Source organism: Aptenodytes patagonicus, chromosome 20 (genome assembly GCF_965638725.1).
Source record: "Aptenodytes patagonicus chromosome 20, bAptPat1.pri.cur, whole genome shotgun sequence".
Lineage (NCBI taxonomy): Eukaryota > Metazoa > Chordata > Aves > Sphenisciformes > Spheniscidae > Aptenodytes > Aptenodytes patagonicus.
The window spans coordinates 8,426,738-8,451,072 of record NC_134968.1 but is presented as its reverse complement, the minus strand read 5'-3'; the positions used below and the strand labels follow the sequence as shown (position 1 = coordinate 8,451,072).

At 52.6% G+C, this 24,335-nt stretch overlaps 1 protein-coding gene and 1 long non-coding RNA gene across 3 annotated transcripts in view; both read right to left on the bottom strand.

Annotated features, from left to right (window-relative positions):
* Positions 1-24,335, bottom strand: part of LOC143169279 (M1-specific T cell receptor alpha chain-like) — a 342,482-nt gene that overhangs the window by 265,432 nt on the left and 52,715 nt on the right. The gene's annotated exons all lie outside the window — the stretch shown is intronic.
* On the bottom strand, positions 3,092-18,041 carry LOC143169286 (uncharacterized). 2 transcript variants are annotated; one of them, XR_012996876.1, is made up of 2 exons: positions 17,914-18,041; positions 3,092-3,349 (listed from the first exon to the last, which is right to left on the bottom strand). It is a non-coding gene; the product is annotated as an uncharacterized LOC143169286 (long non-coding RNA). The 2 variants fall into 2 exon arrangements; XR_012996875.1 differs by lacking the exon at positions 3,092-3,349 and adding an exon at positions 5,785-6,628.

The window sequence follows — 24,335 nt, the reverse complement described above, 5'->3', positions numbered from 1 at the left end:
TGACTTCGTCTGGATCTTTGGATAGTTGTTCATTGTTCAGGTCATCATAAATCACCTCCAGCACAGCTAATTCTCTCAGAAACTGGATACCCTTCTCCACAGTGGCCCACTTGCTTGGGCGACATATGACATCTTCCTTAAAGGGATACCTTTCCTTCACGCTTGACAAGAGTCGCCTCCAAAGGCTGAGGACTCGTGTCCCTTTTCCAACTGCTTTGTCAATGCCCCCTTTCCTAGAAAGGGATCCCAGCTGCTTGGCTTCCCTACCCTCTAATTCCAGGCTACTGGCCCCATTATCCCAGCATTGGAGCAGCCAGGTGACAATATGCTCACCTGGACGACGGCTGAAATCTTTTCGTATATCTCGCAGCTCACTCAGGGATAGAGATCAGGTGGTCACTGCCTCGTTTATGAGTTCTTCCTCTTCTTCCTCCCCAATCAGCGGCCGGCTCTCCTCCTGCTGTTCTCGTGATGGCCCTTCTCCAGGGTATTCGTACAGTTCTTCCTCCGGTTCCCTTTTAGAAGAAGCTTCTTCCTCCCTTACTAAACGAGCTGACTTTCGCTTCCAAGATTTCTTCTTGTGTACAGGGGCAACTGATACCGGCACAGGCTGGTTCTTTGGTTCAGCCACAGGGCATGTCGCCGGGGTCGGAGTGGCCGCAGGGCCTGTCGCCGGGGTTGGAGTGGCCGCAGTGCCTGTCACCGGGGTCTGAGTGGCCCCAGGGCCTGTCGCCAGGGTTGGAGTGGCCGCAGTGCGTGTTGCCTGGGTCTGAGTGGCCGCAGGGCCTGTTGCTGGCATCTGAGTAGCTGCAGTGCATATTGCTGGGGTCGGAGTGGCTGCAGGGCCTGTCGCCGGGGTCTGAGTGGCTGCACGGCGTGTCGCTGGGGTCGGAGTGGCCGCAGGGCGTGTTGCCCGGGTCTGAGTGGCCGCAGTGCGTGTCATTTTACTGTCAGAGCCAGAGACCTTCTCTTCCCTTTGAGGGCACTGAATGGTGTTGAACAGGACTTGGTAGGCATGGGCCAGGCCCCAGCACGTTGCAATGATCTGCATCTCTCTGGAGTTGCCAGGGTGACAGCATACTTTTTCCAAATATTCTACTAACTTTTCAGGATTCTGCACTTGCTCAGGGGTGAGGTTCCAAAACACTGGGGGTGCCCATTGGCCCAAGTACTTGCCCATCTTGTCCCACACACCCTGCCACTCATAATTATTCAGCCTTGGGGCAGATCTCTGGATGATATTCTTAAATTGCTTACCAACTTTAGACAAAACCGAAACAGTATTCCCAAGAAGTATTAATAGAAGTATCTTAACTACCCAAGGATGTTCAAAATACTGAAAAGTTACTGTAATGAAGGAGGAAACATCATAGAAGAAGGTAGTGACACTGCCATTCTGTATTTCCTCCGTAAAAAAACCTCTCAGAAAAGTCACTGCAATTGCTAGTTGTCTCCACGAAATGGTATCCGTGGTACAGTAACGGCTTCATTGTGAAATTTACATACCACACTAACGTCAAGGTCAATGTTCTAAAAACAAACCTCACAAGCGAGACATCACTATTCACTGCACACCACAGCAAACTGCAAAAACCAACACCAATCTTTAACATGTACAGCAGGAAAAAGAGCACGATGCAGATTATACAAATCAGTATCAAGAACAGAGAAACCAACATTGTGACCCACAACTATTAACAGATATAAGTTCCTTAATACACTCCGGTTAATCTATTATTATCTCAAACCCTTCGAGCCCCACGTTGGGCACCAAAAAAGGACTGTCGTGGTTTAATCTCAGTCGGCAACTAAGCACCACGCAGCCGCTCGCTCACTCCCCCCCACCCGGTGGGATGGGGGAGAGAATTGGAAGAGCACAAGTGAGAAAAACTCGTGGGTTGAGATAAAAACAGTTTAATAATTGAAATAAAATGAATATAATAATAATATGATAATAATAATAATCATACACAGTACAATTGCTCACCACCCGCCGACCGATGCCCAGCCAGTCCCCGAGCAGCGGCCCCCCCGGCCAGCTTTCCCCAGTTTATGTACTGAGCATGACGTCACATGGTATGGAATGTCCCTTTGGCCAGTTTGGCTGTGCCCCCTCCCAGCTTCTTGTGCACCTCCAGCCTTCTCAGTCAGTAGAGCATGGAAAACTAAAAAGTCCTTGGCTAGTGTGAGCATTACCTAGCAACAACTAAAACATCGGTGCGTTATCAGCTTTGTTCTCATCCTAAATCCAAAACACTGTACCAGCTACTAGGAAGGAAATTAACTCTATCCCTGCCGAAACCAGGACAGATTGATAATAAATTTAATTAATTTCCCCAAGTCAAGTCTGTTTTGCCTGTGACGGTAATTGCTGGGTCATCTCCCTGTCCTTACCTCGACCCACAGGCCTTTCATTGCATTTTTTCCCCCTGTCCAGTTGAGGAGGGGGACTGGTAGAGTGGCTTGGAGGGCACCTGGTGGCCAGCCAAGGTCAACCCACCACACCTTGTCCACTTCTTCCTCCTGATCAGGTGAGCTGTAGTAGCCACCCACCACAATGTGACCCATGCTGATCTGCCCTCTCTCTTTCCTCAACAGCCTGGCTCCATCTGCTACAGTACTCCTGTAAGCTGCTGCAGAGCATCCCCATGATCCCATAGCTCTGCAACCAGGCCATGAAGGACAATGCTTTCAAGCGCGTCATCCAGATCATTTATGAAGTGACAGGTCAAGAGGCAATAGGCACAAACTGAAACACAGGAGGATCCATCTGAAAATCAGGAAACACTTTTTCACTCTGAGGGTGACTGAGTACTGATACAGATTGCCCAGAGAGGTGGAGTCTCCCTCCATGGGGATATTCAAAAGCCATCTGGACATGGGCCTGAGCCACCAGCTCTAGGTGGCCCTGCTTGAGCAGGCAGGCTGGTCCTTCCCGATGAGTTCCATAAACAGCTTTTTACAAGAGTGTTGAGGAAAACTCACTTTCCTCTTTTGGCTTCAAGTTTCAACACTGGAACTCGAGAGACAAATATGCAAGTGATACAGAAGTAATATGGGTGGGTAAAAAAGCAGCACACAAAAGACTCAGGAAAGCATGGTTCGTTGCTGTATTTATGGGGTCTGCTGTATTTATGGTGTGTGGTCCTCTGTTAGATCTTATGGCGTATTCTTCTTGTGTAAAGTTCAGACACAGGTACATTCTTATGCGATGACATTGCACAACTGCTTACACAAACTCAAAGCCTGGCTTTGGAAGGGTGAGGAATTCATTCCCATTTGACTGGTTGATTTCCTGGAGCCTGAGAGGCCTACTGCTGGCCACAGCTTGTTGCTGGAGGCAGGGTTCCTGGAGACAGTGGAGAGAGGGAATTCAATTGGGAAATGATTCACAGAGGCTCTCCCTTTCCCACTCAGAGCCACCCAAAGGCCACTGCAGAAGGATTGCAGGGGGTACATGGAAGTACATTGGCAGCACGTGAGGTCAGGAGCAAAGACTAGAGGTCTTTCCCCCAGTCAGAAAGCCAAGGATGCAAGAGTACTCCCAAAGCATTTCCAGATCCCAAACCTGTCTCTTCAAAGCTCTGGCTGGCCATCAGGCCTGATGTTGTCCTTTCAGCTGGACATGTACCCTTGCACAGACCCATTGTCTTAATGTAGAATGCTTTAAATTTGCTCAAGCACGATTCCCACTTCACAAACCCATACTGACTGTCAGTGAGGAAAGAGCCCCAGGCACCGGAGCAGAGATTTTCCTGCTGCCCCTGGTGAAGACCATGGGGACACAGGTTGCCCCCCTGCAGCCCATGGAGGACCACGGTGGAGCAGATGTCCACCCTGCAGCCCGTGGAGGACCCCACGCTGGAGCAAGTGGATGCGTCCTGAACGAAGCTGTGACCCCATGGAGAGCTCACGCTGGAGCAGGCTCCTGGCAGGAACCACGGTCCTGTGGAGAGGAGCCCACGCTGGAGCCGGTTTTCTGGAAGGACCTGTGTCCCACAGAGGACCCACGCCAGAGCACTCTGTTCCTGAAGGACTGCACCCCGTGGAGAAGACCCATGCTGGAGGAGTTCATGAAGAACTGCAGCCCATGGGAGGGACCCGCGTTGGAGAAGTTCCTGAAGACCTGTCTCCCATGGGTGGGACCCCATGCTGGAGCAGGGGAAGAGCGTGAGAAGGAAGGAGCGGCAGAGACAACGTGTGATGAACTGACTGCAACCCCCATTCCCCGTCCCCCTGCACTGCTGCGGGGAGGAGGTAGAGAAGTCAGGAGTGAAGTTGAGCCTGGGAAGAAGGGAGGGGTGTCAGGAATGTGTTTGTACACTTGTTCTTATTTCTCATTACCCTACTCTGATTTGATTGTTAATAAATTTAATTAATTTCCCCAAGTCGAGTCTGTTTTGCCTGTGACGGTAATTGCTGGGTCATCTCCCTGTCCTTACCTCGACCCACAGGCCTTTCATTGCATTTTTTCCCCCTGTCCAGTTGAGGAGGGGGACTGGTAGAGTGGCTTGGAGGGCACCTGGTGGCCAGCCAAGGTCAACCCACCACACCTTGTCCACTTCTTCCTCCTGATCAGGTGAGCTGTAGTAGCCACCCACCACAATGTGACCCATGCTGATCTGCCCTCTCTCTTTCCTCAACAGCCTGGCTCCATCCGCTACAGTACTCCTGTAAGCTACTGCAGAGCATCCCCATGATCCCATAGCTCTGCAACCAGGCCATGGAGGAAAAACTGGGCCATGTTGGACAGGAGCCCAGCCTACGTGCACTAACCTGCACTTCACCATACACCCTCTGAAGTTCCCAGAATAGATCCTCTTGGACCATAATGATTCACAATGCAGTGTGAATCTGTTCTGGGAACTCTCCACTGTTCCCTTCAAGCGATCCTGGAAACCTTCTCCATAGGCATCACCCTCCCGGAAAATCCAGTCCAGGGAGCCACGTGGCCCCTGTCGGTACCAGAACATGTAGTAGCTGCTCATACTGTCTCCACTCATGCTGCACTGGAAGGTGACTCCAATTGCCTCTCGCACAGCCAGTTCCCTGATGTGTTGCTCTAAGGCCACCTGACCAGTGACTGCTGCAGAGAGCGAAAACAAGCCATGATCACTCCGAGATTCAGCAAAGGTCAGGGCAACGCTGGCGGAGGCACTGTGATGGCACTGGACCAGAGGTAAGACGAAATCCTTCTCCTTGAACCCAGTTGGCAAAGATGGGCAGAGGAACAGAGCTGGTACCAGGAATCAGGGCTCACGAGGAGGGAGGCCCCACGTTTCCCTCCCTCCTTTTCCCTCTCAGACAGGGAACTTTTCCTGATTTTTCCCATTTGAAGCAGGAAGGTTTTGCACCAGGGGGGACAAATCCCTTTGTCTTTGCCAAGCTGGGATGATGAGGAACCCACTCTCCTGTCCCTGAAACTGCCCTGCAAGTGCCGAGGAGGGACAAGGACCTCTCACAGGCAAGTGGGGCTTGGGCCCTACGCTACCATCCTCAACCTGCTCTTTGCAAGATGCGTTACCCCAGGAGCAGAGTCCAAAGTCAAAGCATTAGGCCCCCCAGATGTGGGAGTAGCAGGTAGGTGCCCTGCCTGTCCCCACACTGCAGAGGAGGCAGTTGACCACAACTGGCCAAAGTGATATTCCATACTGCATGATGTCATGCAAAGCTGTCATGGTTTAACCCCAGCCAGCAACTAAGCACCACGCAGCCACTCGCTCACTCCACCCCCAGTATGATGGGGGAGAGAATCAGAAGGGTAAAAGTGAGAAAACTCGTGGGTTGGGATAAAGACAGTTTAATAGGTAAAGCAAAAGCCATTCATACAAGCAAAGCAAAACAAGGAATCCATTCATTGCTTCCCATCGGCAGGCAGGTGTTCAGCCATCTCCAAGAAAGCAGGGCTCCATCACACGTAATGGTTACTTGGGAAGACAAAATGCCCTAACTGCAAACGTCCCCCCCTTCCTTCTTCTTCCCCCAGCTTTATATGCTGAGCATGATGTCATATGGTATGGAATAGCCCTTTGGTCAGTTGGGGTCAGCTGTCCCAGCTGTGTGCCCCTCCCCACTTCTTGTGCACCCCCAGCCTACTCACTGGTGGGGTGGGGCAAGAAGCAGAAAAGGGCTTGGCTCTGTGTAAGCACTGCTCAGCAGTAACTAAAACATCCCTGTGTTATCAACACTGTTTCCAGCACAAATCCAAACCATAGCCCCATACTAGCTGCTATGAAGAAAATTAACTCTATCCCAGCCAAAACCAGCACATTCTCCATCCCTTATTCCATACCAGTTACATCATGCTGAGGTCCCACACTATCCAATAGATCCTCATTAACCACCACCCCCATTCCCATCCTTTCATATAATACACAGATATAATTCCCTTAGTCTATGGACCACCCCTGTAAAATGTCCATAAAATGTCCAGAAATGTCCACAAAATATCCATTGAGTTCATTTAGTCCATTACTTTGGGCTCCATCTCTTATGGTGGTCACTCAGGATAGGAGAGATGGTGTGTTGCGTGGAGTTACTGGGCACCAAAGCCAGCTCAGGTTGGGTCACTGGTGCACTTGCACTGCTTCTTGTGAGGCTTGTCCTCCATTGGTTTGGGCGGCTCCTGCTATAGTAATTCCAATAACATGCAACTCAAATCATGGGTTACAACAATTTAAAGGTATTTCCATTACAATCTCCACCTCTGGTCCCTTTGGGCCAGGTTATAGGGTTTAACATTGCAATGAACTCCTCCTTTTGCCCCTGCTCTGGCTTGGACTTATCCACAGACTGCAGTCCCTTAGGAGAGTACCTGCTCCAAGTGGAGCCTTATCTATGAGCAACTGTCTTTTTAGGGGTATACTTGCTGTGGCATAGACTTACCCACAGCCACAGTTGCTTTGAGGTGCACCTGCTCCAGTGTGGCCTTACCCACAGCCACAGTCCCTTCAGAAGTAAAGCTGCTCCAACATGGCCTTACCCATGGCTGCAGTCCCTCCAGGGGAGTACCTGCTCTGTCATGGGCTTATCCATGGCCACCCACTTTGAGGTGCTCCAGCATGACCTCATGCACAGCCACTGATGCTTCCAGGTGTACCTGCTGCAGCATGAACTTATCCACAGCCACAGATGCTTCAAGGTGGACCTTCTCCAGCATAGACTTATCCTTGGGCCACAATCCCTTCAGAGGTATACCTGCTGTGGCACAGACATAACCACGGCCACAGATGCTTCCAGATGTACCTGCTCTGGTGTGGACTTATCCACGGCCACAGACATTTCAGGGTGTCCTGCTCCCACATGGACTCATCCACAGGTCACAGTCCCTTCGACTCGAGTTCACACTGGAGTTCCAGCCTGTCCAGTACAGCAGCACAGAAACAGCAGCGATGCCCTGGCCATCTGCCAGACCAGGCGCATGGCCATTGCTGTTATCAAAATGTTCCCAGGCACAGCAGAGTAAGATGATCAGCAGTACAGCAAGCAGCGAAAGCAAAAAGCAGCCACCAATGAGCACTAGACTCATATACAATGAAGCAAGCCAGCCCCATGGCAAGCACAGGAGCCTGTCAATTAATAGCTAAACAGCAGTAACAGTTATGAATTCAATCTAGCACATTCCAATCAAATCTATCATTATCTAGAACCCTTTGAGCCCCCCGTTGGGTGCCAAAAAGAACTGTCATGGTTTAACCCCAGCCAGCAACTAAGCACCACACAGCCACTCGCTCACTCCACCCCCAGTGGGATAGGGGAGAGAATCAGAAGGGTAAAAGTGAGAAAACTCGTGGGTTGGGATAAAGACAGTTTAATAGGTAAAGCAAAAGCCACGCATGCAAGCAAAGCAAAACAAGGAATTCATTCACTACTTCCCATCGGCAGGCAGGTGTTCAGCCATCTCCAAGAAAGCAGGGCTCCATCACGTGTAACGGTGACTTGGGAAGACAAACGCCATCACTCCCAACGTCCCCCCCTTCCTTCTTCTTCCCCCAGCTTTATATGCTGAGCATGATGTCACATGGTATGGAATAGCCCTTTGGTCAGTTGGGGTCAGCTGTCCCAGCTGTGTGCCCCTCCCCACTTCTTGTGCACCCCCAGCCTACTCGCTGGTGGGGTGGGGTGAGAAGCAGAAAAGGCCTTGGCTCTGTGTAAGCACCGCTCAGCAGTAACGAAAACATCCCTGTGTTATCAACACTGTTTCCAGCACAAATCCAAAACATAGCCCCATACTAGCTGCTACGAAGAAAATTAACTTTATCTCAACCAAAATCAGCACAAAAGCAATAAAAGCTCAGGGAAAGAAGCAGGAAAGGGGGATATTTGGAATTATGGCATTTGTCTTCCTAAGTAACTGTTATGTGTGATGAAGCCCTGCTTTCTTGGAAATAGCTAAACATCTGCCTGCTGATGGGAAATAGGGAATATTTTCCTTGGTTTGCGCATGCAGCTTTTGCCATGGTTATTATACTGCCTTTATCTCAACACACAAGTTTTCTCACTTCTACTTTTCTGATTCTCTCACCTATCCCACTGTGGGTGAGTAAGCAAGCGGCTTTGTGGGGCTTAGCTGCCAGCCGGGGTAGAGCCACCACAGTAGGCTGTCCAGAACCTTGCCCAGTTCAGTTTTGAATAGCTCCAGGAACGGAGACTACACAGCCTCTCTGTACAACTTGTTCCAGTCTTAAATCACTTCAACAGTAAAAAAATGCCAGGAGACCTGCATGGATAAACAAGGCTAGGGAAAATGCAGGCCCGCTGCTGAATGAGACGGGGAACCTGGTGACACAGGACATGGAAAAGGGCTGAGGTACTGAAAGCCTTATTTGCCTCAGTCTTTACTAGCAAGACCGTCCTTCGGGAATCTCATGTGCCAGAGACCACAGGGAAAAGCTGAAGCAAGGAACACATACCCTTGGTGGAAGAGGATCAGATGGAGAAATGCTTCATCAATCTGGACATACGTAAGCCCATGGCAAGGGGCAAGGCCACTCTCAATAATCTTGATGGGGCAAAACTTCATGTATTGTGCAAGGTCTTCAGAAATCCCAGGCCCCACAGACCAAGGGGAAAGTCTGGACCAAGGTCATTGCCAGACTACTCTCAATAATCTTTAAATTATCATTGTCATTGGGAGAGATGATGATGTCACTCTGTCTTCAAGAAGGGCAAGAAGTGTACAACCAAGGGAACCGCAGCCTGGTCAACCTCAACTCATTTCCTGGGAAGGTGATGGAACAACTAGCCCTGGAAAACATTTCCACGCACATGAAGAACAAGAAAGTCTTCAGGAGTGGTCTGCATGGATTCACCAAAGGGAAGTCATGCTTCACCAACTTAATAAATTTCTGCAATGAAATGACTGGCATGGTAGATGAGCGGAGAGTAGTGGGCATTCTCTACCTGGACTTCAGGAAGGCTTTCAACGCCATCTCCCATAAGACCATCACAGAGAAGCTGATGAATCAGAGTGAGGTGGACTGAAAACTGGCTTAATGGCCAGGCAACAGCGGGTGGTAATCAGTGGCAAGAACTTACTGGAGGCCAGTAACTTGCAGTATATCCCAGGGGTCAATACCAGGTCCAATCCTGTTTAACATCTTCATTAACTATCTGGATGGGTCAGAGCAAGTTTGCAGACAACACAAAACTGGGAGGAGTGGCTGATATTCCAGATGGATCAGCCATCAAGAGGGACCTCAACAGGCTCAAGAAATGAGCTGACAGGAACCTCATGAAGTTCAACAAAGGGAAATACGAAGTCCTGCACCTGGGAAGGAACACCCCAAGCACCAGTATGTGTTGTGGGCCAACCAGCTGGAAAGCAACTTTTTAGAAAACAGCCCCGGGGTCCTTGAAGACATCCAGTTGACCATAAGCCAGCAATGTGCCTTTGTCGCAGAAGTGGCTAATGATGACCTGGGTTGCATCAGAAGTCGTGTTGCCAGCACACAGTGCTGAAAGCACAACAAAATTCAGAAAACACAACATCCACTGCTCTCTCTTCATCCACCAAGACCATTATCTTATTGTAGGAGGCTTTTAAGTTGGTTAAGCATGATTTCCACTTCACAAACCCATGCTGACTGTTTTTCATATGTTTTGGAATGGTTTGCAGAACTATTTGCTCCATCACCTTCCCAGACACTGAGGTATGGCTGACAGGCCCGGAGGCCCTCAGATACTCCCTCTTGACAATGCAACCATCCTTTTCTGTATTTCTATCCTCAGGAACCTCTCCCAGTAACGATGACATGTCAAAGGTTATTGAGAGTGGCCTCGATGACATCATCTAGCTCCCTCAGCACTCGTGGGTGCACCATATCAATTCCCATAGACTTGTGTTCCTTTAACTATGCCTTGACATTATCCTCCTCCACTGACATAAGTCTTCCTGGCTCTGGACACTCTGAATGGTCTCAGAAACCTGGGATTCCTGAAAGCCAGTATTACCAGTAAAGACTGAGTCAAAGGCGGCACTGAGTGCCTCAGTCATCTCAGTGTCTTTTGTCTCCAGCTCGCTGGCCCACGTTTTCCCTAGTCCTTCCTGGCCTAATAATGTACCTCTTGAAGCCTTTCTTGTTGCCATTCACAGCCCAGCTCCAGATGGGCCTTGGCTTTCCTAAACCTAATCCTGCATGATCAGACAGGGTCTCTAGATCCCTCCCAGATCGCCATTGCTTAACTTTCTGCTTTGTCACAATGAACCATTCTTGAGCTTGAAGGAGCTGATCTCTGAAAATCAAGCAGCTCTACTAGATCCCTCCTCTGTCCAGGACCATAACCCATGGGATTGTTCCAAGCAGGTCCCCGATGAGCCCAAATTCTGCCCTCCTGAAGTCCAGGGCTTCTGTCCCACCAGCAGACATTTGGCATGGTTTAAGTCCCCCATGAGGACCAGGGCCAGTGAACATGAGACTTCTTCCGGTTGTCTGAAGAAGGCCTTACCTACTTTTTCTTCCTGATCAGGTGATCACCAGTAGCCACCCACCACAATGTCACCTATGTTGATCTGTCTCTAATCCTGACCCATACGCTATCAGCTGGCTCATTGTACATCCCAAAGCAGAGCTCCATCCATTCCAGCTGTTGTCTCACAGAAAGAGCTGTTCTCTCACAGAAAAGGCCTCCTCGCCTTCCCACCCTATCTTTCCTAAACAGCCTGGTTCCATCCACTACAGTACTTCTGGAAGCTACCCCACTACATCTCCATGATCCCATAGCTCTGCAACCAGGCCATGAAGGAAAAACTGTGTGTCCTGGTTTCGGCTGGGATGGAGTTAATTTTCTTCCTAGTAGCTGGTATAGTGCTGTGTTTTGGATTTAGCATGAGAATAATGTGATAACACACTGATGTTATAGTTGTTGCTAAGCAGTGTTTATACTAAGTCAAGGACTTTTCAACTTCCCATACTCTGCCAGCGAGGAGGTGCACAAGAAGCTGGGAGGAAGCACAGCCAGGACAGCTGACCCAAAGTGGCCAAAGGGATATTCCACACCATATGACGTCATGCTCAGTATATAAGTTGGGCAAAGTTGGCTGGGGGGCAGAGATGGCTGCTTGGAGACTGACTGGGCGTCAGTCAGCAAGTGGGGAGTGGCTGATCAATTTTTTTCCCTTTCCCTGTTTTTTTCTTCCCCCCTCTCTCTCTCGTTCTACTTTCCATTATTATTATTATCTTTTTTTCCCCCCAAGTAGTAAACTGTTCTTATCTTGCTTTTGCTCTTCTGATTCTTTCCCCCATCCCACTGGGCGGGGGGGGAGGGTGAGTGAGCAGCTGTGTGGTGCTTAGTTGCCAACTGGGGTTAAACCATGACACTGGGCCATGCTGGAGAGGAACCCAAGCAATGTGCACTAACCTGCATTTCACCTTACAGCCTCTGAAGTTCCCAGAATAGAAACACAGAATCATACAACAGCCCTGGATGAAAGGGACCTCAAAAGATCATCTTGTCCAATCTTTCATAGGAAAGAGTTTATCTTGCACCCTGTCCATTTGCATCTTGATAAACCTCCAGTGATGGAGTCTACCACACCCCTGGGGAGGTTGTTCCAGTGACTGATTGTTCTCACTGTAAAAAGTTTCTCTTATATCAAGATGAACCTCTCCCATCACAACCTGTACCTGCTGCCCCTTGTCTTCTCCATGTGGCTCCTTGTGAAGAGAGAGCCTCTGTCCTCTTTGTAGCTGCCCTTTAAGTACTGGAATACTGTGATGAGGTTCCCCCTGAGCCTTCTCTTCTCCAGGGAGAAAAGACCTAACTCCTTCCATCTTTCCTCATAGGGCAGGTTCTCCAGTCCTTTGATCATCTGCATGGCCTTTCTTTGGACCCTCTACAGTCTGTCCGTGTCTGAGTTGAATTGTGGGGACTAGAACTGGACACAGTACTCCAAGAGCGGCCTGACAAGCACTGAGTAGAGTGGGATGATCACAACTCTATCTTTGCTAGTAATGCCCCTGCAGATGCAAACCAGGATCTGACTTGCCTTTGCTGCTGTAGCAGCACACTGCTGACTCACGTTCAGCAGGAACCCCAGGTGCCCTTCAGCAAGGCTGGTCCCCAGCCACACAGCTCTTAGCCTGAACTGAGCTCTTTGGTTATTTTGTCCCAGGTGCAGGACTTTGCACTTGTCTTTGTTAAGCTTCATTCTATTCTTGCTACCCCACACTTCCAGCCTGTCCAGGGTGCTCTCTAAGATGGCTCTCCCTTCTGATGTGTCCACCTCACCACCCAGTTAAATTTCATCAGGAAGGTGGCAAGGGTGCTTTCAAGCCAATCATCCAGATCATTTATGAAGATGTGGAACAGCATGGGGCCCATTACCAATCCCTGGAGGACCCCACTTGTGACGGGCTGCCTGCCTGACTAAAACCATTGATCACCACTCACATTGATCACCCACAAAACTGCGGCCTGTTAGCCAGTTTCCTACTCATCTCACAGACCACCCATCCAATCTGTATCTTGCCAGTTTGTCCAGGAGAAGGCTGTGCGAAATAGAGTCAAACACTTTGCTGAAGTCCAGGTAAACAACACCCTCTGCTTCTGTCCCCATGTCATTTTGTTGTAGAAGGTCATCAGGGTAGTCTGGCATGATTTGCCCTTGGTAAATCTGCGCTGGCTTTTCCCAGTCACCTGCTTCATGTGGGTAATAGTAGCTACTAGGAGAACTCGTTCTGTTACTTTGCCAGGGATTGAAGTAAGACTAATGGGCCTGTTGTTTCCTGGGTCCTCTTCTGGGCCCTTCTTGTAGTTGGGTATGACATTTGCCCTCTTCCAGTCGTCAGGGATATCCCCTGACCTCCACAACTTTTCAAATATGATGGACGGTGGCCTTGCAACAATGTCAGCCACTTCTCTTAACACCCCGGGCGTGGATTCCAACCAGGCCCATAGATTTATGTGGGTTGAGCCCTTGCAAGATGACGCAGACCAGCCCTTCCTCCACTACTGGTGGGCCGACCCATGTGGTGTTGTACATACTTGATCCTGTGACCTGGGGCCCAGCTACGCCGGTGGAGACAGAGACAAAGAAGGTACTGTGAACCTCTGCCTTGTCAGCATTATTAGTAACTAGTTTCCCTGCCCTGATTAGCAATGGGCCTATGTCTTCCCTGTGCTTCTGCTTACTGCTCATGTATCTGAAGTATCCTTCCTTCTTGTCCTTGACATCTGTGACCAATTTCAGTCCTAGCTGAGCCTTAGCCTTCCTAACTGCATCTCTTCATGCCCTAGCAAAGTTCTTGTAGTCCTTGATGGCTATTTGGCTGCCGTTCCATAGCCGGGATGCTGCTTTTTTGCTTTTAAGCTGGTATGGCAGTCCACATGGCCAGGCCCGCTCTGTCTCACCTCTCTCCAGCTCCTCTCTGCCCGCAGAACAGTTCTGCCCACATCGTCCCTGTCTGTGCCTCTGTGACTGCAGTCACTCCTAGTCCCTCCTAGCCACTCCCTCGGTCTATGACAACAGGGAAGGCGAGAGGTGGGGGCTGGAGGAGCAGGAGAAGCTGAAGATGTTGGTGCACTCCCGGGTGTCTCTCACCCTGCAGGGTGCAATAACAGAGCACTCGCTTGGCAGGGAAACCTCCGGTGGGCAAAAGGTGATGTGTGGCTGTAGAGCCACCCTCGACCTTCCTCTGAGGAAGGACAGCAGGGTGCTGCCGGCACTTTGGAGCTGGCCCTGGGGGTGGCACGTTCTCCTCCCACTGGCACCCTGTCCTTTGCTGCTGCTGAGCTGCTGCTCCCAGGTAGGACCGCCCCGAGCCCAGGTCTGCTTGGACAGGGCACCCCTGGGCAGATGTGCTCCCCACCCTGCCCCCTCTGCTCTGGCCCAGCACACTACTCCTCCACTCGATCCCTCGTGTTGACACTTCTCCAGCTGCTTCTTCCTTGGCAAGGGCCTCCCAGAGCCCCCAAGCAGCAAAGGACCTACAGGGCTCTCGGCAGGTGAGACCTGGGTTGTCCTTGGTGCGGAAGGTCTGGGGAAGATGTGCAGGCCCAAGCCTCCCAACTTATCTCCCAAAACTCATGTGCACAGGATTCAGCGGGCACCAGGCTGCTGGGGCTGCTCAGCAGAGCAGGGACACTCCCTTCTCCGTTCTCATCCGACGCAGCAGGAACCCAGAGCTCCCCCCACGACATTTGCAGCCACAGGATGGCACACCTACTGAGCCCTGACAAAGTGCCACCATCTTGATGGGTACCACCATTTGGGGGAAGATTGCCCACTCCACAGTGGCCCTCCAGAGACTGTCTGAAGCCTTCCACTCCCTTCTCTTCACCTGGGTGCTCCAGCCTGGCCTCTTGGGGAGGGGATCCCCAGGACAGGGGTGGGAAGGGGAGTTGCAGAGAGTAGAGGAACCCATTGAAACTGGAGGCTGGGAAAAGAAGCAGGGGGATGCAGGCCAGGGTGGTGTAGGGTGCCCCAGGGCCACTTGGGGCTACCTGGGTCCTACGTGGTAGGACATGCCGGGTTCCCTGCGGCCCCCAAACTCATGCAGGACTGGAGTGGGATTCTGGCCCAGGGCACCCTCCATATCCCTCCTTGTTGGGGGCCCCACAAAAATCCATGCGGGCCATCAGCGTACACACGTGAGCAGATATGCACATGGAGCCAACGCTAACCACAAAGCAAAGAGACTATTCATCATGTCTGGGGGAGAAGACACTCTGCAGCTCAGCTCCTGCTCTCGCACACTCTGGGGCTCCCTGAACAACATGAGGTTTCAAAAGACAATTCAGCCCTGGATTTCCATGTCCAAATTTCAGTCCTCCAAGGCTTGTTGAGCTGATTCCTAAACAAACCTCCTTCTCTGCCACTTTCTGCCTGTCAGAGACACTTGGGAATATGGAAGAAGGTTAACAACATGTTCATGGTTTTGTGTGTGCTTGTGGGAGACGCTGCTGCTGCTGCTGCTGCTGCTACTGCTGCAGCGCCTCTGTGCCCCTTTCCAGGAAAGCCAGCCCAGACTCTTCCTGAGAAGCCTTCTTGCAGGCAACCCCAAAAGACCTGGCTGGATTCAAACCCCCTCCTTCCAGTTCTGCCCTGGTCCTGCCTCTGTTTCAAGCACTGTGCCCTTTTCCAGCTCGCTGGTGCTGCAGAAATAGGTGGCCGTGTCTGCAGCTGATGGTGAGAGCACTTCCAGTGACAGCTGGTTCCTGGAGAGGTCTGCAGAGCTGGTCACTCGGGTCTGGAAGGATGAAGCAATGTGCTGGAGTCCCGTGAAAGGATACTGCAGCACTATATGCTGCAGCTCTCTGCCAGGAGTCTCACCGATCCAGTCCCAAGCATAGCTGCTGTCGGTGATGGGTCTGTCGGTGATGGGTACACCAGAGATGTGGCAGGTAAGCGTGAGAGACTCCGAGACCTTCCCTACCGTGGGCCCAGGGGCCTCTGTCTGCACCTGAGAAAGGGCACCTGCAACCCCGGGAGACAGGATGAACAGGCAGGAACAGCTCAAGCAATCGCTTCAACTACTCCACCGCCTCCCTGGGCTTCTGCTTGTGATCTCCAGGATCCAGCAGCTGCAAACACACATGCTCACAAGCTCTTGCTCCCGTTACAGTCTCAGATCTGGGAGAGAAGCACAGAATTCCCCATTCTCCCAGTGAGCTCCCAAATGACCCTCTGTACTTTCCCCATTGCCTCTGCTCACTCCTCAGGCAGCAAAACTGATGGGCTCGAATGAGTCGACCTGAGCCATGCTCAAAACCAGAGCAGGGCTATTCACACACCTCACCACTTGGGCCATGACTGGGTACCCGCCCTACCGGGAAACGATGGAAACCGCAAAACTTGTTCCCAAAGGGGAAGCTGGTCTGGAGTGTGAGAGGAGTGACGATTGGCGTGAGACATGGGAAGAGGGCAAGCAGAAGGTGTTAGAGCGTGTCCAGAGAAGGGCAACGAGGCTGGTGAGGGGTCTGGAGAACAAGTCTTATGAGGAGCGGCTGAGGGAACTGGGGTTGTTTAGCCTGGAGAAGAGGAGGCTCAGGGGAGACCTCATCGCTCTCTACAACTACCTGAAAGGAGGCTGTAGCAAGGCGGGTGTCGGTCTCTTCTCCCAAGTAACAAGTGATAGGATGAGAGGAAATGGCCTCAAGTTGCGCCAGGGGTGGTTTAGATTGGACGTGAGGAAAAATTTCTTTACTGAAAGAGTGGTTAAACATTGGAACAGGCTGCCCAGGGAAGTGATTGAGTCAAAATCCCTGGAAGTACGTAAAAGACGTGTAGATGAGGCACTTAGGGACATGGTTTAGTGGGCATGGTGGTGTTGGGTTGACGGTTGGACTCGATGATCTTAGAGGTCTTTTCCAACCTCAATGATTCTATGATTCTAAGGGTTAGAGCTCATTTGGGGACACAAAATTAAGCGCGTCCCCGTGAGAATCAAACTGTATGCTGTAACTACACAACTCTCTGAGAGCAGCCCTGAACAAATGTACCAACGCCCCTGCCTTCCAGCTCCGAGGCCCAGAGCCGGGACCCTGGCAGGAGGTTTGTGTTAAAGCTCAGCTGGATTTCCTGTCCCCGTGTGAACAGCGCAGAAGTAGCGGGCAGAGTCCCGGGGGCGCAGGGCACGCAGGGACAGAGATGACTCGGACCGGGAATTGTCTCGGGACACCGTGGCTCGACCCTGCACTGACTGCCCGAATCGAATGACTGAGGAACCAGAGCTGATCAAGGACACCCACTCCAGTCTGCCACCGGGTGCCTGACGGTACCAACAAACTACAGTATTCCCGAATTTGAAGCCGGACCCGTGGCAGGAGAGGAGCACGGAGTCCCCGGGCGCTCGCAGCCCTCCGCCGGCCTCCACCAGCCTCAGCTGCGCCCACACCCCTGCGGACGGACAGCGCAGGCAGCCGGGCAGGGCGCGCCCACGGCCCGATCAGGACGTTCACCCGACGCCCCGGCGCCCCCCGCCCCGGCACAGCGACAGCCGACACCCGCCTCTCTCCCGGCAAACCCCCGCGCCGGGGCAATGCCCCGCCTGCCCGCCTCGGGGCTGAGCCGCGCCCGCTCCCGACACTCCGGCCCCGACCCGCTGCCCGAAAGCCTCCCCCTCCCTCACTCCCTCGCCCTCTCCCTCTACCCCTCCCTCTCCCCCTCCCCCTCCCTCTCCCCAACCCTCTCCCCCTCCTCTCCCCAACCCTCTCCATCTCTTTCTCCCTCTCCTTCTCCTTCTCCCTCTCCCTCTCCTTCTCCCTCTCCCACTCCCTCTTCCACTCCCTCTCCCTCTCCCTCTCCCGCCCACCCCACCCACTCCCCGCTAAGCAAGGCGAGCGCCAGGCCACAGCGCGCCCGGCGCGGGAGCAGCCGCGGCCCCGGCGCCCCGGGACGGGCAGGGCCGCCCGCGGGCAGCCCCAGCCCCGGGCCCAGCCCCGGGCTCGCTGCCCTCCCCGCCCGGCTCTCACCTGCCGGCCCCGCGGCCAAGGACAAGGCCAGGAGCCACGGCCCCAGCCCGGGCGCCATCACGCCCTGCCGCGCCGGGGACGGCCGGGGCCGAAGGGCCCGCCGGGAGCCGGAGAGGAGCCGAGCGGAGCCGCGCTCGGGCCCGCTCCCGCCCGCCCCGCCGGCTCGGCCCCTCGCCGGGGCAGCGCCGACGCCTCTGCCCGCCCCCAACAGACCCGGCCCGGCCCCCCGGTGCCGCGGCCCCTTCGGCGGAGGAGAAGGGGGGGCGCGGGGAGGGGCGCGGGGCAGGGGCGTCGGCAGAGGAGGAGCGCGGCGCCCCGGCAGACGAAGGCTCCTGTCCCTTGCCTCCCAGCGCGGCTCCGGCGCTCTCCCGGCTTGCCGCCCTGCCGAGCCCTGCCGAAGGGCGTCGGCGCCTCGGCCAGGCGCAGCTGCGACCTTTCCGGCTTCAGGAGGCTCCCGGCCCTTCCTCGGGAGCATGGGCCGTGTGGGCCCGATGGCACGCCGTCAGCACCAGGCCACATGACCAGAGCGGAAGATGGGCCTGGGAGTGCACCGCAGAGTCACTCCATACCTGCTCGTCCCTGCACCACACATCTCCTCGGTTGGATCTTGTCACCCTGAAACGTGCCTGAAAACCAGCAGGGCTGTTCAACCAGCACATCGCTCTAATGCTGCTCATTGCAACAAGCCAGGTGAAGTGATGGAAACACTGGCACAAAACCCCGAGTGCTTTGGGTGCACGTAGTAGTCCTAACCAGAAGACTCTTTTCCAGGGACAAGTTGGTGATCCCCGTAGTAGGCTGACCTGTGTAGGCACGGGCTTGTTTTGAGCTGCCCATAGCTCAGGACAACCTGCAATGCGCTGTGCTGCACGTTTCCCTGTTGCAGGATGAACTGAGCTGCCAAATCATAGTGGAAGAGCCTGGTGTTGCCACCCATGTGGCGTCAGCCCCAATGCATGTTCTTATCCTATACTACAGCTCCGGGTGCTGATCAGTTGTTATGCTGCTGCTTTAGCTAGCTAATCGAACTGTTGTTACTGCTTCACCTCTCGCTCAGGCTAGAAGGATAGCTTGAAACTGGATGTGGAAGAAGGATGAGACTCTTATGTATCATTGCACAGGACAGAGGCACCTGAACGATGACATACAGTAGGAATACGTTTTGCTAGATCCTGGTTAAATTTTGGTAAAATCAGGCATGTGGGGGAGTCCACACAGTCCCCAGAGTCAGAGCATTTGTACGCCATCTGCAATGCCTGATCATGCTGTGGCTGCTCTGTTCACATGGGAAAGTCCTGAACCGGAAGTGAATATCAGCTCTCTTGGAATTGCAGTGTAGGTGCCCTTAATTCCTCATATACGCCAAAGAGTTAAGAATTACAGCTCGCAGTTCACTCAGAGCATGTGAAACACTGCATGACGTGTGAGTTGTCTGAAGCACTAGGATTAGGAGGGGCAGCCCTAGACCGCGTGGACAGTCAAACTGAAAGCCCTCTCAAAGCTGGTTGGTCAGCTGGTGGCACAGTAAACCCACAGACTGGCACCCGCAGTTGTCAGACTGCAAACAGCTGCCTTAGCGGCATGTGCCACAGCACGCGGCCTAAACAATAGTACGCAGCCTCCTTACGTCAAAGTAGGCAACTGGCTGCTATGAAACAAGCACGGCCAACTTGAGAAGCCATCACGGCCCAGTATCTCCAGGATTTGGGAAATGCCCGCATCTGTAGGCCATGCCCTGCTAAGCCAAGTCTTTGTGCCAACACAACCGCAATACTGGGAGCCCAAGGGACGACTGATAAGCCTCCGTGGACACACAGTACAGGTGAGCAGTTGTCCTGCGGGTGACACTGGCAAGAAGGCTTTGGGCGCATAAATTAATTATTCCACGGGTAGACCTCTCTACATCTACTTATACCGTTGCACTTAGATGTTCAAGGATGTCAGGAATGGGCTGTGGCTAAATGCTGTCTAAATGGTGCCACAGAAGACCCATGCACATCCTGAGCCAATCAGCAGACATGTACCTTAAAACCCGACAGGATGAAGTAACATCCCACAAAATGGGAAAATAACGCTTGCAGTCTTCCACTCTTAGTCTAGTGATAGGGAGACTGCACCCATATTGCACACGATGACCTGCTGTGACCACAAGAGAACCATAACTTATAAAGAGAATAGTAATAACAATAGAAGAATAGAACCATTCCTAGTAACAAAACTAGAATAACAGCCATTAAATGTAAATAGAACCATAAAAAATATGATAGTGCCACCAATTAATTCAGCAATAATGGACCCTCCTCCCAATATTAGGAACCGGAGGCTTCCTAAACAATCTTCTTCCATTTACTGCAAATTTGGAACATGAGATACTGTCCTTGCTGGAACCTGATGAACAACGCAACAAAGTCAAGGTATTCAGTCTGCTGAATGAGCGGCTGTTGCCACGTGGTGGGACATGTCTGGTGGTTTTACCTCCAACACCCCCGCCATTCTAGACCTGTTCTCATGCCCACTATTCGTTTCACTTGCCACTATACTAGTATTAATAATTACAGTAATTGCTCTGTACAGAAAAGACTTTCTGACTGCCAGGCTGCCCTGGGAAGGTGATGGAGCAACTCATCCTCGGAACCATTTCCAGGCAGACGAAGGACAAGAATGTCATCACGATCCACCTAGGGGAATTCACGCACGACCAACGGGATAACCAGCTTGTGTGATGAAATGACTGGCTTTGGAGACGGGGAGAGCAGTGGATATTGGCTACTATGACTTCAGGAACGCTTTCGAGACTGTCTTCTGTAAGATCCTCATAGAGAAGCTAATAAAGTCTGGCCTGGATGATCAAACAGTGAGGTGGATCAAAACCAGTCTGCATGGCTGGGACCAGATGGTGGCTGGCAGCCACCCAGTGGCACGCAGCCTAGTTGGAGGCCAGCAACTAGCGGTGTGCCCTAGGGGTCAATACTGGCTCCAATCCTGTTTGACATCTTCCTTAATGATCTGGCGATGGGACAGCGTGCACCCTCGCCAAATTTGCAGATGACACCAACCTGTGAGGAGTGGCTGATACACCAGAGGGTTGTGCTGCCATCCCCAGGGACCTCCACAGGCTGTAGAAATGGGCTGACAGGAACCTCATGCAGTTCAGCAAAGTCCTTTGCCTGAGAAGGAACAACTAAAGGCACCAAGGAAGGTTGGGGGCTACTCAAATGGGAAGCACATTCTCCATAAAGGACCTGAAGGTTCTGGTGGACAGCAACTTGAGCATGACCCAGGAATGTGCCCTTGAGTCAAAGGCACCTAATGGTATCTTGGGCTGCAGCAGGAGGTGTGTTGCCAGCAGGCTGAGGGAGGTGATCCTTCCCTCCCTATTCAGCACTGGAGAGCTCATCCCTGCAGTACTGGCTCCCCTTCCTGGCTCCCCAGTACAAGGGAGGCATGAACATACTGGAGAGAGTCCAGTGAAGCGCCACGTAGATGATTATGGGACTGGAGAGAGAGAGAGCTGGTATGGTTTACCATGGAAAAAGGACGGCTCGGGGCGGGGATCTCATCAATGCATTGAAATACCTGAAGAGAGGGTACAAAGAAGACAGGGCCAGGCTCTTTTTAGTTGTGCCCAGTGACAGGTCAAGAGGCAATGCACTCAAACTGAAACACGGGAGGGAGGCTCCTTCTGAAAATCAGGAAACATTTTCTTACTCTGAGGGTGACCGAGCACTGGCACAGGTTGCCCGGAGAGGTTTTGGAGTCTCCATGCTTGGAAATATTCAAAAGCTATCTGGGCATGGTCCTGGGCAACCGGCTCTAGCTGTGCTGAATTGAGCTGGCGGGATGGACCAGATGACCTCCTGAGGTGCCTTCCAGCGTCAACCATCTTGTGATTTGGTGAAAGGCTCAGAGGCACAGTCACGACTTTTTGGGTGATATGTGCCAGGGCAAAGGGGAAAACTGAAACTTGGACTTTGCTACTCCCCTGGTGACTTCCAGAAACAGCTTTTTGCAGGAGTGTTGAGGAAAACTCACTTTCCTATTCGGCTACAAGTTCCAAAGCTGGAACTCAAGGGAGAAATATGCAAGTGATACAAAAGGAATATGGGCAGGTAAAACAGTAGCACACGGAGGACTCGGGAGAGCTATTCAGCATGCTTATGTCAGCTGTATTTATGGCATCTGCTGTATTTATGGTGTGTGTCTTCTGTTAGATCTTATGGTTCTTCTGTAAAGTTGCAGACACAGGTACACGCACATGTGATGCGGTTGTACGACTCTGTACACAAACCCAGAGCCTGGCTTCAGAAGGAATGAGAATAACATGCATCCCCATGGTTGACTGGTTGACTGGCTGCTTCCTGGAGCATGAGAGACCTACTGGATGAAGCATTCTACAAGTGGCTGGCAGAAGTCTCACAATCGCTAGCCCTTGTTCTCGTGGGGGACCTCATCTTCCCGGGCATCTGCTGGAAATACAACACAGCAGAGAGGAAACAGTCTAGGAGGTTCCTGGAGTGTGTGGAAGACAACTTCCTGATGCAGCTGGTAAGTGAGCCTACCAGGGGAGGTGCCTTGCTCGACCTGCTGTTTACAAACAGAGAAGGACTGGTGGGAGATGTGGTGGTCGGAGGCCGTCTTGGGCTTAGCGACCATGAAATGGTAGAATTCTCGATTCTTGGTGAAGTAAGGAGGGGGGCCAGCAAAACCGCAGCCATGGACTTCCGGAGGGCAGACTTTGGCCTGTTCAGGACGCTGGTTGAGGGAGTCCCTTGGGAGACGGTCCTGAAGGGCAAAGGGGTCCAGGAAGGCTGGACGCTCTTCAAGAAAGTAGTCTTAAAGGCGTAGGAGCAGGCTGTCCCCACACGCCATGAGAAGGCGGGGAAGACGACCGGCCTGGCTGAACGGGGAGCTCTTGCTGGGACTCAGGAAAAAAAGGAGAGTTTACCACTTGTGGAAGAAGGGGCAGGCAACTCAAGGAGAGCACAGGGATCTCGTTAGGTCATGCAGAGAGGAAATGAGAAAGGCAAAAGCCCAGGTAGAACGCAATCTGGCCGCTGTTGTTAAAGACAACAAAAAATGTTTTTACAAATATATTAATGACAAGAAGAGAGCCAAGGAGAATCTCCGTCCTTTATTGGATGCGGGGGGGAACATTGTCACCGAGGATGAGGAAAAGGCTGAGGTACTTAATGCCTTCTTTGTCTCAGTCTTTAACAGGCAGACCAGTTATCCTCAGGGTATTCAGCCCCCCGAGCTCGAAGACAGGGATGGCGAGCAGGATGAACCCCCCGTAATCCAAGAGGAAGCAGTTAACGACCTGCTACACCACCTGGACACTCACAAGTCTATGGGGCCGGATGGGATCCACCCAAGAGTGCTGAGGGAGCTGGCGGAGGAGCTCGCCAAGCCGCTCTCCATCATTTATCAGCAGTCCTGCTGAACGGGGGAAGTCCCGGATGACTGGAGGCTTGCCAATGTGACGCCCATCTACAAGAAGGGCCGGAAGGAGGATCCGGGGAACTACAGGCCTGTCAGCCTGACCTCGGTGCCGGGGAAGATTATGGAGCGGTTCATCTTGAGGGCGCTCACAAGGCATGAGCGGGACAACCAGGGGATCCAGCCTAGCCAGCACGGATTCATGAGAGGCAGGTCCTGCTTGACCAACGTGATCTCCTTCTATGACCATGTGACTCACCTGGTGGATGAGGGAAAGGCTGAGGATGTGGTCTACCTGGACTTCAGTAAGGCCTTTGACACCGTCTCCCACAGCATTCTCCTAGAGAAGCTGGCGGCTCACGGCTTAGACAGGTGTACTCTGCGCTGGGTCAAAAACTGGCTGGACGGCCGGGCCCAGAGAGTTGTGGTGAATGGAGTTCAATCCAGTTGGCGGCCGGTCACAAGCGGTGTTCCCCAGGGCTCAGTACTGGGGCCGGTCTTGTTCAGTATCTTTATCAATGATCTGGATGAGGGGATTGAGTGCACCCTCAGTAAGTTTGCAGACGACACCAAGTTGGGCGGGAGTGTTGATCTGCTCGAGGGTAGGAAGGCTCTGCAGAGGGACCTGGACAGGCTGGATCGATGGGCCCAGACCAATTGTATGAGGTTCAACAAGGCCAAGTGCAGGGTCCTGCACTTCGGCCACAACAACCCCATGCAGCGCTACAGGCTTGGGGAAGAGTGGCTGGAAAGCTGCCTGTCGGAAAAGGACCTGGGGGTGCTGGTTGACAGCCGGCTGAACATGAGCCGGCAGTGTGCCCAGGTGGCCAAGAAGGCCAATGGCATCCTGGCCTGTATCAGAAAGAGTGTGGCCAGCAGGAGGAGGGAAGTGATCGTGCCCCTGTACTCGGCACTGGTGAGGCCGCACCTTGAATACCGTGTTCAGTTTTGGGCCCCTCACTACAAGAAGGACATTGAGGTGCTGG